This window comes from Amborella trichopoda, chromosome 2, assembly GCF_054954075.1.
Source record: "Amborella trichopoda isolate Santa Cruz 75 chromosome 2, AtrichopodaSantaCruz75HAP2 v2.0, whole genome shotgun sequence".
NCBI classification, from domain to species: Eukaryota; Viridiplantae; Streptophyta; class Magnoliopsida; order Amborellales; family Amborellaceae; genus Amborella; species Amborella trichopoda.
The window spans coordinates 14,432,009-14,451,351 of NC_142337.1; the positions used below are offsets into that span (position 1 = coordinate 14,432,009).

The following is a 19,343-nucleotide window of genomic DNA, read 5'->3' on the forward strand; positions in this document are numbered from 1 at the left end:
GTTTTTTATCTTTTTTAAAAAAAAAAAAACTATTTGACCGGTTAAAACGGTTAACTACCCCGGTTCCGGTTCCGATCCAAACTGCTCCCAGCCTCAAAACCGATTAACCGTTCCGATTCGATTTTGCGAACATTGATTCCCCTCATTAATGCAAATATATCATTTAGAAGTTTATGACTAATAGATGATGTACAAACGATGCTGAAATATCTTTTAGAAGAATTACAAACCCATATACCGTTCTTCGAATGGTATGACGATTAGTTTCCACATCGCTATTCTGAGTCACAAAAGATATTAATGCGGCCATTAATTCCATTCAAACTAATTCTAACCTTAGGACCACAATAAAAAATGAAGAAATATCTTCAATATATCCTCTTAATAAAAGTATAATTATCTCTAATAATATGTTAGCAGTACCTCTAAGAGGCTTCTAGAATACTAAGAACAAAAGGCATAGTAGAGCAACAAAACTATACAAATCTTTATTCACAGACCATAGGATCTGAAACAGAAAGAATAAAAACTATTCTAGAAGATATTAGAGATAAGATTCAACCAATAAAACAAATTATTTTTACATAAAAATGAAAATAATTATTCCAAAAAACTTCTCCAAAAGTAATAATTCCTAAGCCAATAAGCCAACTTTTACCTTTTGGGATAAAGCGCTTAGTCACCTCAATGCTTAATATTTATAGGGTGCAGTTGGCATACTTTTGCATCCGTACCTGTAGAGGTAACGTGCACCTTCAAATTTTATCATGGTATATAATTTTGATGTAAAATGTTTTTAGGATTATGTCAAAATCTATTTTTATATCTAATTATAAAATTTTTAATTTTAAAAATGGTTAAAATTAAATAGATCTATAAACATATGAAAATTTTGAAAATAGACGGTGTAGATAATATGTTGTAAAATGCACTATTTTTTAGACTTAAAATCTTTTATTTTTCATGGTCATACATCTCGTCATACATCTCGATGATCAATCGAATTTTCAACATTAAAACTACCTTTTTCGATAGATTTTTGAGGTGCATCCGTAGTTCTACATTATAAAGTTGCATCCTTATGTAAACTTTTCCCATTTTTATAAAATAACAAGTTTAGTAAAAGAACTTTAAATATTCCGATAAATGAACTTGATTTTTTAACCAATGAACTATCAAAGTTACCTCTTAGAAAGCAAATAAATATCGTATTTGAACCAAATAATAGTGAAGAAGTCTCAGAGGATTCTCAACCTTATTATTCTACAAAATAAATTGATACTGATTCTAATGAAAAAAAACCAAAATATTTTAAAAATACCACTGAGACAGAAAGGATACTTAACACTATGAATGTTACACGAAATGTTATGACCAAAAATTATTATGAGCGTCCATCACCAATAGACATTCAATTTGAAGAAATCTAATATATTGTCACTTGGGATATTTTTCGGTGAGACTATCAATGAATGGATTGTTGATGAATTTTTAAATAATATCCAAAATATGACTATGTATGTTACATTTTGTTTATTAAATCAAGGTGGATGTCATTGATTAAGATATCAGAAGTGAAAGAAGCTTTGAAGATGATGAAGATAAGAAATGCTTTAGGACTAGATGGTTTCCAATAGAGGTTTGAAAGTACACAGGAAAGGTTGGCATTGACTAGCTGACCTAGCTATTCAACAAGGTGTTGAAAACAAGAAATGCAAGATGAATGGAGGAAAAGCATTGTAATACTTATTTACAATAACAATTGTGACAAACATAATTGCGCAAATTATCGAGAGATCATATGAGTCACACTATGAAGCTGTAAGAGAGAGTAATTGACCAATAATTAAGGCATAAAACGAAAGTGTCAGAAAACCAATTCGATTTTATACCAAGGAGGTTAACAACTAAGGCTATTTTTCTATTTAGGAAACTGATTGAGAAGTTTAGGGCAAAAAAAAAAGACCTCTATATCGTCTTTATTGATCTAGATAAAGCTTATGACAGAGTACCTTGATATTTGATTTAGTGGGTGTTAGACAAGAAATGAGTCTTCACTACATCGACTTGGTGAGAGATCTGATGAGGGAGTACTAACTAGTGTATGAACAACCAGTAGAGAGATGAATGACTTTTCAGTGGCAATAGGTTTACATCAGAGGTCAAGATCAAGCTCATACCTCTTTGTCTTAGTTATGAACGATCTAACTAGGCACCTACAAGATGGGGTACCATGGTGTTATTGTTTGCAGATGACATAAAAATAGCCTCAATAAAAAGTTAGAACTTTAGAATGATGCTCTATAATCTAACTGATTTAAAATTAGCCGGACCGAGACAAAGTATATGAAATACAAATTGAATAACAATAGGAGTAGAGACAAGGAAGTAGTTAAGATTGACGGACAATAAATACCAAAAAGAGCACACTATCGATATCTTGGATCGATAACCTAGGAAAAATGGAGAGTTTGAAGACGATGTCGCGTTGAGCGAGCAAAGTGGAGATGTGCACCAGAAATTTTATGTGATCGCCGCACACCAATGAAGCTGAAGGGGCAAGTTCTATAGGACAGTTGTGAGGCCTGCTTTGCTTTTTAAGGCAGATTGTTGAGCACTCAATAAACAACATACCAATAGAATGAATGTAGCTGAGATGATAATGTTGAGATGGATGAGTGGCAAGAGAAGAAGGGAAAGAATTGAAAATGAATACATTTAAAAGAATTTATGTGTGGCACCAAATAGACGATAAGATAAGAGAAAATAGACTTAGGTGGGTCAGCCATGTGTGGCACAGACCTAGTACAATAGAGCAGAGTGACGAACTGGGATTCATGTAACAGACCTCAATTAGTTGGGAATACGCTTTGATGACGATGATGATTATTTTTATAGTTATAAAAACCTATGCTTTCTTATTTTTGAAGGGAGTTTTTATTGATATTATAACGGTGGTATGTCAGTGTTCTAACATATAATTATTGTATCAAAACAATCAATATCAAAACTATTTTTATTATCATAAATACTAAAATGAAAAACTATATTTTATTGTATTTTATTACAATTAAAATAAATATAGTTAATTTATTATATAAAAAAATTAATTATAGATATTTTATGGTATTTTATTATAATTAAATTAAATATAATTAATTTATTATAAACATATTAATTATAGTTTCATTAATGATAATTGTGATAATTATATAGTGTCACAAATTTTGGGTCAGTATTATTAATTTAGTTTTATGTAATGAAAATTTTATAAATTTAAATATTGATAAATAATATTTTATCAATAAGAATTAAAACTATATGAATAATTTAGTATTGTATTGAATATTAGTTAATTACAAAAATTGGAGTCATAGTTAAATATTATGAAATGTTATATTCATGCAGGTAAATTATGTTACGATATATTTATACTAATAAAATTATGATTATTAGAATTTGATAATAATATAATATTATTATTATTATTTATTTTATATACATAATTATAATAATTAAAACACATAATATTAATTAGTTTATTAAACTGATATTAAATATAGCGATAATTTAGTTCAGTATAAATGCAATAAGAGCCTCTAAAGGTTGCTTGATTTGATATATCAATATTTTGTGTTATTACAAAATATCATATAAACAATTGACTCATTTTGTTAAGGGTGTGGTTTGTGCAAGGCTCATGCACTAAACAATCAAAGCTTACTTAGTGTCGAAAGATGTTAGTTCAATACTGAAAATTTTTGTGGTGGCCTGAAAATTTATTAAAGCTTGAAAAATAGTATAGATTGAGTATATCTATGAACACTTGAAAATATTGAAAATTAATGGTCTGAAATCGCATTACAAGATGCACTATTTTCTAGACTTGAAATTCAGTTTTTCTCATGTCCATACATCTTGAGTTTAAGAAGATCAATTTGAGGATTTTTTACATCGAAACCACATGTTCGAATGAAATTTTTGAGGTACGCCATAATTTGATTGTTTGGAGCCTCGCCCTTGTGTAAACTTTTTCCATAAACAAATATCTGCTATTCATTCACATCGTAGAAAGATAGTGAGCTATATTTCTCTATATTGTTTGTTAAGTATGTCCATCAATATGATGTGTCTTGTTAGTTCTTATTTAAGGAAAGGAAAATTGTTTCATGCAAACTGGATCACATTTCTACAATATGTGGTCCCAAGGTACAAAGCATCCATCTTAGAGATGGATGAACCCAAGGTACAAAGCATCCATCTTAGAGATGGATGAAAATATGTGATTCATCTAAAAACAATTGAAATAACAGTCCAAATATTTTTTTAATAGAATTATTATTTCTAATTCACAAAAAAAATTTATTTTTTCATATTCATGATCTCCATGTTAACGATTAGATGTCCATAAAAATTAAGTCCAAAAACCCATCTCTAAAATAGATTTTTAAGAGGTGGCTTATTTCTACATGGACTCATAGAGACCATGTCCATAAGAAAAAGCATACTTAACAATTTCAAAATATTTAAAAATTAAAAAATATTTCCTCACTAATTCTAGAAGATATTTGCTATTTGAATTCAAGCCCTTCTCCACCAATCTTTTCAAGATATTAGTTTTGGGCGTGGTTTCTATAAGGTTACAACCTTCAACAATCCAATTAAGGCGCACCTCCAAATATGATCATAACATGTAATTTTGATATAAAAAAATCTTAGGATTATCTAAAAATTTATTTCAATAGCTAATTATAAAATTTTAAACTCCAAAAATAGACGGTCTACATAATGTGTTGCAAGATGCACTATTTTTTTTCCTCAAATTTTATTTTTTATATATTCATACATCTCCATGTCGAGATAAACAATTATAGGGTTTTTCAACATTAAAACAACCTTTTTCAATGGATTTTTTAGATGCATCTTTAATTCTTCATTTTACGGTTGTAACCTTATATACTTTTTCCATTAGTTTTTGAAAGATAATATTGTAGTTTCCCCCACTATTATCTCCATATGCATCGAACAATTATTAATGAGCCCTGTGAATGGCATCCAAATATAGAAAATAATTAAAAGCATACTGCCATTTCATAGTTTGCATGTTTAAAACTTTCAATAAGGAGCCGCATAGGCAATCTATATTAAGAACAACTTGGGTATAAAATTCTTCTACCATTTGAAAAGTAACAAAGTTTATCATTTACTGGTTTAGGAAATCATGGATTTGCAGTCACCTCAAAGGGTTTTTGTTCTCATGCTACTCTTGATTGTCACCTCCACTTCATTTTTCAAGGTGTCCTCTGCTACAAAAATTACTGGACTCAGGCAAAACCTCATCCATCGCGACTCCTTATCATCTCCTTTTTATACCCCTAATCTCACAGACCATGATCGAATGAGGCAAGCCGCCCGCCGCTCCATCGCCTGCCACTCAGCCCTTGTCGGATATTTTGCGGCATGGGGAACAAGATCATCGACAATGACTACCTCATCAAGGTCGGGATAGGGAACACGAAAAGAGATTTCTTCTTGTTAATTGATACTGGGAGTGACTTGGTGTGGATAGAGTGTGAACAGGGTGAATCGGGCTCCAACAGTACCGACCCCATTTATGACCCCGCCACATCTTCGAGTTATCAAAGCATTGCCTGCAATGAGACTCTCTGTAAGAATATGAATTCATCGTGCACTACTGATTGCTTTTATGAGGTTTAAGTATCGAGATGGTACATTTTCAAATGGCATACTGGAATAAGAAACCTTCACCTTTGAATGGATTGAAAACATTAAAAATAATTTTACCTTTGATAATAATACTGATAATAACCTTTCACCAAGCATTGAGAGAAATATTGATACCAGAATTACTAATGGCCAAGTTGTACTGGCAATTGGCAAAATAGGATTTGGATGCAGCATTCATGACTCTAATCCTGGAGTTATAGGCTCTGCGCTGGTGGGTTTTGGGGGAGGGCCTCTCTCCCTTGTTTCTCAACTGAGTCCCTACTTACCCAAGAGATTCACATATTGCCTACGGACAAGTGGCGCCGGCGTCATGCTTATGGGCAATTGCGCTGACATCAAAACACCCGGTATGAAGTCTACACCGATTTATCACCTCTTGAACCTTGAGGACATTAGTGTCGGCTCCAAGCGTATTGGCATACCACCGGGCATCTTTCGATCCAAGTCAAGAGAAAACAAAGAAGTTGGTCATCAACTCCGGTTCGCCTCTCACTTTTTTGGACCGGATAGAATATAATCAACTGGTCCAAAATGTGATGGCCTCTAGCAATAAGTCATGGACTCCAGACCCCTTGAAGGAATTTGATCTTTGCTACAGTAGTAATGATAGTTCAAGAGATATTGCAGGAATCCCAGATGTTAGGCTGATTGGAGAGTGGATCCCAACAATTTGTTTATGAAGATGGACTCAGAGTTGGTATGCTTGATGATGAGGTCAACTGATTCTTTCTCCGTCTTTATTAACTTAATGCAGCGAAATATGGAGGTGGAGTATGACCTTGTGAACGAGAGGCTTTCCTTTGCTCCGGCAGATTGCACAAAGATTTAGGGTTGAGGGGCATATGCTTATGCCATTTTTTCTGTGAAATAAATTATTGCTGAAAATGAGAATGTTTAAAAACATGGAGATTATCTGGTATACAGCAATGCCCTCCCTGTTGACCATTTTTTACGTAGCAATACATTTTTTGTTTTTTTTTTTTTTTTGGTAATTGTTATTTTGCATGCCCTTGAAGTTGGTAAAAACCAATGAAAAAATTATGACTCGGCCATGGAGCTCTGAGCCAAGTAACTCGGACTCTGCCCCAGTGGCCCGAGTCCTGTCAAGCCAAAAAGTGTTAAAAAAAAAAATCAAAAGCAAAAACATCCCAAAAAATAGGAAACTATGCTTAAGGTATAATTGAACAAAACACATCTAAATGAGGTTAAAAAGTAATGAAAAAATGAATTTTGAAAAAGTCAATTTGTGACGGGGATATTTTAGAAATAAATCCAAAAAGAAGAGAAAATGTAAGAATAAGTATTCATGGCAAAGCACTTTTCAATGTTTGCAATGATGGAAAACATATACAATCATATTACAAATAAATTTCTTAATTTTTAGATTTTATAATATTTTTTTAAGATCCCCGAGCCAAACGACCCAACTAAGGTATTCTCACAAGGGTGGCGAGTCTAGTTGCTCGGTCGAGTTTGAGTTGGCTCACCCGAGTTTTTCTCCTCTCGTAAAAGCACCTGCGCTTCCTTGAGATGAGAAAATCAAAGGTCATTAAAGATGGAAAGAGAAGTCAAAACTCAGCAAGAGTATTGATAAATTGGGAGGGGATGTGGTCAATCTTTGGCCAGGGATTTACTGTAGCCAGCATCATGCAGTCTACTTCTGCTGAACTGTTTTAGCCATAACTTGCCGACGGTATATCCGATTGAAGTGAGCGTTAGACTGTTGGAAATATCTTCCCATTCTCCTCGACATGTTATGTAAATATAGCTCAGTTTTCCAATGGTCAATTCTAGGAAAGTCTAGGGTTTCTATATGGTACAATGCATCAGAGATGCTATATGGATGAGCAGTAAGATACGAGATGAAGAGACAACGAAAGTTAGATTAGGAATACTAGCTCGAATCTCAGGTTTCTGCAATTACTCCTCATTGATGTTCATTAGGCACACAGGGTCGATTGAATGTCAAAGAAGTGGACGCCTGCAGGTGGAAGGGATCAATGCAATATTTATACATCGTCCTAGTACAAACCACGATACCAATCAGATGCAAAAAGGATCATGGATGAGGGAGTTGGTATGCACGGCATCCTCACCACAAGACATTGGAAAGGATCATGACTTAGGGAATTTGCAATGCTTATCATTGAGAAAGACCGAGGCTCTCATTGCCGAACTAGGTAGCTAATTGGATAGTGATTCATGGTGGGCAGCATGGAATCAGTTCCAGGGTTAATCTCTGTCTAGACAAGATCTATTACCAGACTAGGGGTTGTGGCTTATTTAAAACACCTTGCGGTTGTTCATAAAAGATTGCTTCAAGTGTCGAACATGTTCCTTGGGCATTAACGATCAATTTGCAAGTGATCAGGACTAAGCCACATGCAATTTGGATTAGGTAAATTTAGAGTAGGCCACAAGAGGTCCAGTTAAAGACATTCTCTAAATGGAAAGGATCTGCTGCTAAACCTGAGGACAGAGGTTACGACAAATCGAAAACACCATGCAGGGTTCTCAAAAGGGTTAATACAAATAACCATTAAGCTCTACATCCCTTAGAAGTTAAGTTGCAAGTAGTCTGGACTAAATCACTTGCAATTGGGAAAGGGGATGGGGTCGTGGTGCTAGCACCCCACACTCTAGTCATCATATTGTGGTTTTCATTCCCACGACTAACACCACCCTACGAATACCTTCAAAAAGCTAATGCCTATGTACTTGAAAATCGGGTAGAGGCTTGCCTTTCCCACTGAATTAACCAAAAAAAAAAAATCACTTGCAATTTTGATTTGGTTCCAAGGGATTATGTATCTTCTTGGATAGGGACTCTTAGTTCTATGGACAGGCATCGTAACTTAACACAAACAGTTTGTAGTTGTTTACAAAAAGCTTGGTACAAACATCCCATGTGTCCCTTATACATCAGGACTGCTTCGCACGTGGCTGAGGTTTGACTGGAGGCCACAAGAGGGTAAATCTAGGCCACATAAGGCAAGGATAAGGCATAATGCAATCAAAAGTATGGCACATGCAGCTAAGAGTAGGCTGCATGAGGCCCAAAATAGGCCACACGCGACCCAAACCAGGCTGCCAAAGATCATCTTTGACCTCACGCAGATACTTTTATCTTGCATTCATATGGATTTTGAAATTCAGTATGGATTTCGTATAATTCCTACTGAGTTCAGGATATTTGACATTTTTTTCTTTGTAGAGCCTTGTGCAAACCATATCCCAGCGCATTAAACCCTGGTAGTTTAAAAAAAAAAATTATATAGAGCCACGGCTTTGCGAGTTTATACCTATTGCAATGCACATCATGAGATGATTGCAAAAGAAAAGAATCTGGAATAATCAGTAGAGATTCTAGATACCCCTCCTCCTCTACGAATCAACACTTGATGTTTCTTCTTCCCACAATAGTTTCTTAGGTCCTGAGGAACCTTTTCTATTTGATCAAGGAGTCCTTCGCAAGTGATCAATCAAGAAGCCTTTGATAGATTAGGATGAGAGGTTCTTCAAACAAAGTGATTTACTAGAACCCATCTTTCATCAAAACCCTGAGGCTTTCTAGTGGGTTAAGAAGGAATTTTCCATCCCTATGGAGGACACGATGCTAAAGCTACAACAAGTAGATGAGTGCTTTAATGCAGGTTACCCAACTATTCCAGGTTGCCCCAAATTTGACAGACCTTCCATTCTCTTTTCCTTTCGTGATTTTCATCATTGCAATTTGGCTTTAAGCCAACGATTCTTCCTCTTTCAATAGAATAAGGACTATTTTTCCTTTTACTGAAAATTATTCCTTTTCTGAGATTTTTCTAATGATATGTAGTGCATTAGATCCTTGTGCTTCTGAAACCTCTACTATAAACTCCAGTAGGTCTATTCAAAATTGAATCTATAGGGGGCTAGGTTCTGACTGTATGCGGGCTCAATGTGGCCTCATGCAGCCATGATTAGGCTGCATGAGGCCTATTCTTGGCCACATGAGATCCAAGTTAAGCTCGATGCAGCATAAAATTGGCCACATACAACCAACATTAGGCAACATACAACCAACATTAGGCCACATGCAACTACTCTTAGCCTTTTGCGATATGATTTCGAAAACAATATGGCCTTTGAATTCTATTGGGAGTTTAAGCACATATTTTTATAAATTGTTGTCTTGTCAAGTCCAGGTCAGATCTGAGCTATCTAAGCTTTATTTATTAAGAGCTTGTCTATAAAAAGACTATTTATCTTTTGTACATGAATGTCACAATCATTTCCACCTATTAGATGTCAAATTGGATGGCTTGGGGTAAGTCATGACGTCCGAGAATTTTTTTTTTTTTTTTGGAGCTTTGTGAATGTTCAATGACATTCTTTCAACCAACCATTTTGAAATTTGAGATATAAGATTGATTGTGACCTCCATGTACAAAAGATAAATGGTCTCTTTACATAATATTTTATGTTTCTTCTAGTTTTCTCTAACTTCATTAGATACTATCTCATTCATTTCCTCTTTTCTTTCCCTTCTTGCTATTGCTCCCTGTTTTCCCCCAATGGGATCAAATTTAGAAGACCTGTCTACTCCTTTTATGTCATTCCCTCGTGCTATATATGCTCTTCTTTTTGCTGAAACTAACTCAAATTTGAATGTGAGTTGCATATGATCTCAACTCCAAAGCATGGGCCGCACATGATATCGAATCAGGTGACATTGGATGGACATTAATCATCAAACAATAGTCTCATTTGGAATTGGTCAGGCATCAGTCGTAGCAGGCATTCGCCTCTGGGCATTTTCCACTTGACATTAGCTGTTAGGCAATTTCGATAGGACATTAACCATTTGGAATTGTTCATAAGACAATGGCTATGCGACATTAATCATGTGTGACTTAAGCTTCAATGAAGAGTCACCCCTATATGTGATTCCACATAATGGATCATATAGATTTAATCATGAAGAGTCACCCCTATATGTGATTCCAGAGAATGGATCATATAGACCTGTTTACGTGCGGGACCGAGAGGCAAGAGGACACGAGACCAGTCTGCCTCAGTTTGTGCTTTAACAATGTCGATGTGAGGGTAGATTGGGATTCTGTCAAATTGTAATCGGCAAAATAGGCCGAAAGCAGTCTCTTCTTCACAGACCATCGGCCGCAGCAGAGGTCGAAGTCTTGCTAAGATGTGTATCAAGCAAAAGTTTAAAGAGATGACTCCAAACACATGGACCAGATAACACACATAAATCATCCAATAAATTCTCTCCATATCAAATGAGAATCGGGAGATGTAGAGAACACATAAATCAGCTAATAAATTCACTCCAAATCAAATGCGAAGGGCGCTTTTTATTAAAGCAGGTTTGAGAAGAGTTCCAAGTGCTTCTAAGCAACTTGTTTTAATTACATCTAGCTTTTCTTGCAACAAATGGAACACCTTTGATATGATGTTACAAAAACACTAAGGGTCTGTTTGGTTTTTTGGATTCAAATTTCTAGGAGTCACTTTTTCTGCAAAAAGTCAAGCCAATTTTGTTTGGTTCGCTTAGAATTAACATTTCTATTGGAATTGAGATTTTTTGTAGGATTCCTGAATGCTCATTTTAAACTTATATATTAGAAATCTCAATTCCACTAAAATAGGTGGAATTAACATCTCATGAAAACGACTTATTTTCTCACGGACCTGTAACTACCCTGCCGTAAGTTTGATTGAATAAATTTTTTGAGGTCCATAGGATTCTCCAACCCTAGCGAGACTGAGGACCTTTCATTTGTGAATGAAAACGAAAATCTAGCATCATTGAAAACCTCTACCATATACCTTTTTTTTTTTTTTTTTTTTTTTGGGTAATTCAATGGAGAAGATAGACCCCTACCCATTTTTTCAAGTAGATTAAGAGTTAGCTGTTTGAAGGCATTAGTGCTGTGATGTTAGTGGTGGGAATGGAAACCGCAACATAATAAGTAGAGTATAGGGTGTACCACCATGGCTCAAGCCCCTTTCCCACCTCTGCCATGTGCGGCTGAAGAAAGAAAACATATTCAAATTTTAGATAAAGAAGCTATATCAAATTTTAGAGAGAGAAAATATATTAAATTTCAAAAAAGAGAAAATACATTAAATTTTTTAGAGAGAGAATATATGAAATATTTTAAAGAGAGAAATCATCTCAAATTTTTAGAGACAGAAACTAACTCAAATTTAAAGTTTTAAGGAGAGAACCTTCAAATTTTAAAAACAAAAACTATCTCAAATCTTAAGTTTTTGATAGGAAAAGAATCTTAAAATCTTGCTGAGAGAAACTATATTAAATTTTAGAGAGTGGAACTGCATGAGAACTTTTAGAGAGAAATATCTCAAAACTTTTAAAGAGAAACTATCTCAAATTTTAAGTTTTAGAGAGAAAATATATTAAAATTTTAAAGATAGAAACTATGTCAAATTTTAGATAGAGAAACTACCTAAAAAATTTGAGAGAGAGAGAGCTATGTCAAACTTTTAAGTTTTTGAGAGAGAAAATATCTTAAAACTTCGGAGAAAAAAACTATCTCAAATTTAGATTGAGAAAGTACCTGAAATTTATAGACTATTTCAAAAATTTTAGATCGAAAAACCATCTCAAATTTTAAGTTTTAGTGAGATAAAAAGATTTTCTCAAAAAAACTATCTCAAAATTTTTAGAAAGAAACTCTCTCAAATTTTAAGTATGGGTGCGGTTTGTATAGAGCCTAGGCTCTAAATAATCAAATTAGAGCCTACCTTCAAATAGTATCGAAAAACGTGGTTTCAATACTGAAATCTTTTGGATAGCCTTAAAATATATTTTCATCTTTATTTTTAAAGTTTAAAGCTTCAAAAATAGTATAGATCGAGAGATATATGAAAACTTGAAAATCTTAAAAATTGACAATCCAAAATTGCGTTACAAAATACAGTATTTTCAAAACTTGCAATCCATTTTTTTCTCATGTTCATGCATCTTAATGTGGAGATGATGAATTAGAGGATATTTGAGCATCAAAACAACCTCTTTTAGTAAAATTTTTGAGGTAGGCTCGAATTTGATTGTTTAGAGCCTCGGTTCTATAAAAAAATTTCCCTTTAAAGTACTTTAAAATTTAGAGAGAGAAACTCCAATAAATTTTTGAGAGAGAGGAACCGTTTCAAAAATTTTATAGAGAGAAACCATATCAAATTTATAGTTATAGAGAGAGAAAGTATCTCAAAATTTTAAAGAGATAAACTATATCAAATTTTAGATAGAGAGAGTACCTAAAATTTTCAGAGAGAGAAACTATTTCAAATTTTAAGTTTATGAAAGAGAAATTGTATTAAAATTTTAAAGAAAAAACCATATCAAATTTTAGATAGAGCAAATTTTAGATAGAGCAAGTATCTCAAAATTGAGAGAGAGAAAGAGATTATCCCAAATTTTGAGTTTTACAGAGAGAAAGTATATCAAATTTTGTTATCAAACAATATCAAATTTTGTTATCAATCAATGGACATAAAAATGATTATATAGAATCAATGAATGGTTACACTTCTGGTTCCGGCATTGTTTTTTCCCTCTAAAGCTTTTCTCTCGCTTTGCTAGAGGGAAACTCGTCTTACATCACTTGTTTTCCCTCTTTTTCTTGGAATGGATACTTGTTTCTCGCTTTTACTTGAGTGGAGATTTGTCTTAGAAGGATACCGTTCATTTGTAAATATTTAGAGATGTTATGCTGAAGAGAAAGAGAGATTCTCTAATTACCTTTGTTGGTGTTATTCTAGATAGAGTTGGCGTTTGAAAAGGGAGAAAGACTCATTTCTTAACATTGCAGGGAGAAAACAATAGAGATAGAGGATTTGCATTTTCAGGAAAAAGATATTCCAAACAATTCAAACAGTGAATTTACACTTTCCTGGTTTCTACGATGCAGTCCAAACACCATATACTATATTCCAAAAAATTCCAATTTCAATAAGTAATATACACTTTTCCACATGAATGAAAAATCAAGGAATCAAGGGAAAAAATGTTACTTTTTCAAGTCGATGCGGTGACGAAGCAGTATGCGTCATCGAGCCTTGTGAATTGTACAACTTCCTCGGTGTTGTCTGCAGATTTCTTACTCCGAATTTCGGTTTGAATGATCGATCTTCTTTAGATTTAACCCATTCTGGGTTGATTTTTATCCCATTTCAAGTCTGGGATGGGCTCAAATATCCCTAAATTCTAGGTCTTCCTATTCCTCTTGGATTTACATAATTTTTAGGGTTTTTGGGATCTTTATGGGACATCTCCTATATTTTTTCTAGAAGATTAGGAAACCATTGAAGTTTAAATGGACTATGGGAGATGGTAAACTAGGGTCTATTAGGTTATTCTGGTCTTAGAGGTTTATTTGGCCATTTCAAGGTATTTTCCTAAAGTTTTGGGGAATTAGGGTTTAGAAAATTGGAAAAATAACCAATTTTAAAAGGGGCGTCTACACCGGTTTTCTGAATTTTTTAAAAGAAGTTAATTTTTTAATCTTTTATAAATAGGAACTCCCTCGTCCATACATAAAAGTTATAGGAGTATTTAAAAACTACTAAAATGTAAAATAAAGTCGTATACGTCTTCGAAAGTGAACTAAAAGCATAGTTACAAACTCTTTTAACTCATAGATATTGGGGCTTTTTAACTTTTTAAATCATAGTTGCAAATTTTTTTTGGCTTTTTAACTCATTGATAGTTACAACCGGTGTTCTAAACAACGGATCTGGCCGATTAGTCGGTCCTAGCTTGATCCGATTAGTCCAACCAATTCCGACTAGATGGGACGATTAGTACTTCGATTTTTTTCTGCAAAATATAATTTTGATAAAACAAAATCCCAAAAAACTCACAAAAACCCAAAAATATCGCAAAAAAAAATAAAAAATGTTTAAATTGTACTTGTATTGCTTTTTTTATATTGTCACATAAAAAATAAAAAACAAATATCATAAGCATAATTGGGTTTCGGATAAAATGATTAAGGAAGCAATACTTTTTCAGTGATCAATATATAATAGATAATGTTAATATTATATAATATATATTATATATAATTTGTAATCAATATATACTATAGAATATAAATTACATTAATAAAACAAATATAAATATATAATATATAATATATTATATTATAAAAGAGTATAATATTTCAACTCAAGACAATGTTTTTTTTGGGTATTATGGATTTCAATTAAAAATATAGGTAAAATATAAAATTGATTCATCTCTTTGTGACAATTTTGATAAATTTCCATTTCTCTCTCTCTCTTATATGCGTCTATGTGCACCTGGGGGAATGGTTGTGTAGGTATTAGATTGAAGATCAAATCAGATGGACAACGAATAAATTTTATATCCTCGAGTTGAGGGACTTATAGATTTGGCACCCTATCGCCCCAGACCAACTCTAGTGCATCTGAGTCTACTCGCCCAAGGCGCCAAACCCTACAATTAGCACATAAAAAAATTTGAGAAAATTGTTTCATGCGGGCTGGACCACATTTCTACAATATGTAGTCCAGAGGTATACAACATCATCTTAAAGATTGATACAAATAGGTGGTCCATCTAAAATCAATTGTAACTAACAGTCCAAATGTTTTCTTAATATAATTATTATTTTTATTTTTTAATTCTATTTTATTTTTTCATATTCATGATCTACATGTTAAAGATTATATATTCTCTAATAATTTGGATCAAATTATATTTAAAAAATATATCTATTGCTAAGCCCGCATTTCTACAATATGCGGGCTGGCCGCATAGAAACCGTGTTCAAAAAGTTGTAATAATATATAAAGTTTTAAATAGAGAAATGAAAAAATAGGGAAAAGAAAAGAAAAAAGAAATATATAAAAAATGTTATAAGGAAAGCTTTGCAGACTCTGCACTATGACAATGCACTTATCAGACGATTTTTAGAACAAATCTCCTATTAGTCTGATTAGTACACTGAAAAAAATTCATGCATACATGACCGTTGGAATTGAGCTAAATCATGATCGGTCAGTGACCGATCCCAAGTTAGTCGGCCGAATTTTTAAAAATTGGCCTATCTTTTAAACATTGGTCACAACTAAGAAGTAAGTAATGATATTATGGCTTCTTATACCTAGGTTTCCTGGGAACAATTTATGGAAGTACAATTTGTAATAACTCGTGTTCATGATAAGGAATCTACATAATATGGATTTAATAATTTGTAACTACTCACTATATTTTTTAAACTTTTTAGAAAATATTAGAAGTCTACAGAGGTTAAATATATAAATTATCCACTATAGACATATGGTTGTTCTTAGTGTTGGGTTTATACGTCCTTTAAAGGCCTTATGAGTGTGTAATGAAAAACATTTATTATAGTGGAACATAAACTCAGTGGGAGTATGGTCCTTCGGGAACCATATTAAGTAAATAATGTTTGTTAATAGCGGACTGTACTTGACGATCTAGGCCAGTCGGTTGGAAAAGTACCTAGGCATAGAGAATAAACCGAGAAGGGTTTTGGGTTATCTTTTGATGAGTCGGAGCTTATGTCTGGATGAGTGAGGCGAGGAACTGTGTGACCTTTGTGTGTGATGGTAGGCATACAGAGACGGGGGCCAAAACCTCATCTATGATCCATCACACGGCATGCATATCGATATATCATTCGGAAAAACTAGATATCCACCTTTGGATGAAACATATGCATGTGCGAGAGATACCCATATGTACCATAGAGCTGTGGTCGCATCAGGTCGTGGTGACCTTGACTCGTCTCTAGGGGAGGACATATAATCTACAGACTGGGATTGCGACCCCTTGGCTCATTGGTCAGACTTTGATGACCCGCTAATGAGCCCCTTCTTGGACTGTTTATCATGGAAAACACTTGGTCGGTTTGATAAAGCGAGTGTGGTCTGTAGTCCACAGTAGAATGTGGAGTGCCTCATGATCACTGATGGAATTCCTGAACCACATGGATTCATTTCCCATCATATTAATTTAATTGTGTTCATTTTATTATTGAAATTATTTTAGATTTATTATTTGAATTTTTATGAATCTTTTAATATTTTATTTGTAATTTTTGGACTTATAAAAATAAAGTAATTGATTTTACAAAGTTATAAAATTTCAAATAAAAGTTTTAAAATTGTTTTTGTTATTTTAAAAATTTTATAAAATTACATAGGGCCCATAATGCACATGGGCCCACCATGGAGCATGTGGGTGGGGACCATATGTGCCACATGAGGGTGGCACGGCCCACCATTGTATTCTCTTTTGGTTTCTTTATGTTCAAGAAATTTGTATTATGGAAAGTATGTTTTAAGGGATATGGTCAATTTGAGTATATAGTAAACATTGACCTTATCTTATATAAATATGGTAGCATATATTAACTTGATAATATTTGACATATTCGTAAGGAATATATCAGATGGAACATGCTATTTTATGGAATGAATAATATTTTATTAGAATTAATTTATTTATAAAATATAAATGGAAAAGTGGTTTAAAGAAATGGGGATAATGGTCCATGCACCTTTCATAATGTTGATGGCCTATCTATAGAATGGATGGCTCAGATATCTCACCCCACAAATCACCTTGATTAACGGTCTATATTCAATCTCAAGAAAGAGACAAATATGAAAAACCCTAAGAAACCCTAAACCTAACTTTACACTTTAAATAAGGGTGTTTTGAAACCCTTATTCTCTACACCTTCTCTTCCTATAACTCTCTCTCTCATCTCTCTCCTCAAGGTTTCTCTCTCTAAAGTTCTCTCCCTCCTAAAGACCTATAGGGGGATATGCCCCAACCCTAGGCCTCCTACTATCTCTCCCTCTTGACCTATAAATACTAAGGGTTGAGAAATTAGGGTTAAGCCTAAATTATTTTTAGAGTTAGGGTTTTGTAGAGATTTAAGGGTGCTTACTCAGTTTGACCGAAATTGGCTTTCTAGTTCGAGATTGATGCTAGACAGTTGATCCCGCGCCATCAGATATTGGTGACTCGGTGTGGGGTGTAATAAGCCTGGTTGAAGTAATCTCTGACATCTTCTTTTATTTCATGTAAATTTATTTTTATTCTCAAACGTAGTGTTTAGTTGTATAAATGGCATCAAGTGGTTGAGTTTTATATTATTGTTAAGTTGCCTTTATTTTGAAATATTTTTTATTGTAATAAAACTATCTGTAAGTGATCTTTTTGCCAAAACAAAAAAGGGTGATTAAAAAAAAAAATTATATTCACCTGTAAAAGGTCACATACGTCTTACTTTCACTTAGTACTAGGTTTTTAAAAAAGAAAAAGTCTAGAATGAGACCATTTACCTTTAATACAAGGTGGTCATGTTAATCTTGACCATTGGATATGAAATTAGGTGACTGCAATTACTCTATTGACCAAGCTCAAACTTCAAAAGAAATTTTCTCGAATTTTGTGATACATCCAAGCTATCAAATTTCACATCAAATGGTTATAAGGAAGAGCAGTGATCCAATGCAATGGTTGTATCATAGTATAATGCAACGACACTTCTAAAAAACTATGTTTGTGGTATTTGTATGACCCCAAATTTTGCACACACACTCTCTCAATCTCAATAATCAATCCCCCAAAAAATAAAAATAAAAAAGTTATATTTGAACCCTGGATATGGTCAAAATGAATCCCCTCCAAAAACGAATCTAGACCAGTCATTTTGTGAATTTCAAGATCTTAGCCTTTATAAACTAAAAATCAAATTTTTTTTTTTTTAACATTTCTCATTTAATGATAATAAAGCCATCCAAAAAAATTGGAAATGAAAAAATCTTTCAAAGGCCTAGATCTAAGCATCTCACCAAAATGAACGGCCTATGTTAATTGGGATAAAAAAATATTTTCTAAGTTGTGTTGTCAATTTTTTATTTTTTATTTTCTTATTGATTGTTCATTAGAATGAAAAGAGTGTATATTTCAAAATTGGATCAAACAAATGGTCATAAGATGGTTTTTTAGGAATGTTGCATTATATTACTATACAACGGTTGCATGAAATCATTGCCCTAGAAGGAATTATAACCACCTTGTATCAAAGATAAATGGTCTCATTGTATATAATTCCTTTAAAAAATGTCAATTCAAATTGGAATTGTCCGATCCAAATCAAAAAGTAGTGGGACCCTGTCGATTTCCTATATTATTGGGAATTGGGAAGTTGCATAAAAAATCGACTGGTTCTTTGATAAAACTGATTAGTTCTATCAGGGATCCGAGTACGACTCCTATAATTTATATTTTTTATTGTATTTTATATGTTTTTCAATTTATATTTTAGTAGCCGTCACTCATTTAATGGGAGTGATCCCACTTTTGTTGCTCCTTACCTCCTTTTTTAATAGGGACTTTTTATTGGGATGGTGATGCAAAATTGCCTTCCATTCAAACAATGGCATTTCTCTCATCACAAGGTGCGCCCTAATTTGGTTGTTTAGATCTTCACATTTATATAAATTTTTCAAAAACCAAAAGTTTTTATATTTCAGTTTTTGAAAAAACGAATTTTAAAAACCAAAAT

The 19,343-nt window shown here is 33.3% G+C and overlaps 1 long non-coding RNA gene across 3 annotated transcripts; it reads right to left on the bottom strand.

The window, feature by feature from the left end:
* Nucleotides 1–5,064: 5,064 nt before the first annotated feature.
* Nucleotides 5,065–14,372, bottom strand: LOC110008188 (uncharacterized). Of its 3 annotated transcripts, XR_016049286.1 has the most exons (4): nt 13,783–14,191; nt 11,736–11,776; nt 5,806–6,608; nt 5,065–5,651 (listed from the first exon to the last, which is right to left on the bottom strand). It is a non-coding gene; the product is annotated as an uncharacterized LOC110008188 (long non-coding RNA). The 3 variants fall into 3 exon arrangements; XR_016049288.1 differs by lacking the exon at nt 11,736–11,776 and having other exon boundaries at nt 13,783–14,206; XR_016049287.1 differs by lacking the exons at nt 5,806–6,608; nt 11,736–11,776 and having other exon boundaries at nt 13,783–14,372.
* Between the last annotated feature and the right edge of the window lie 4,971 nt (nt 14,373–19,343).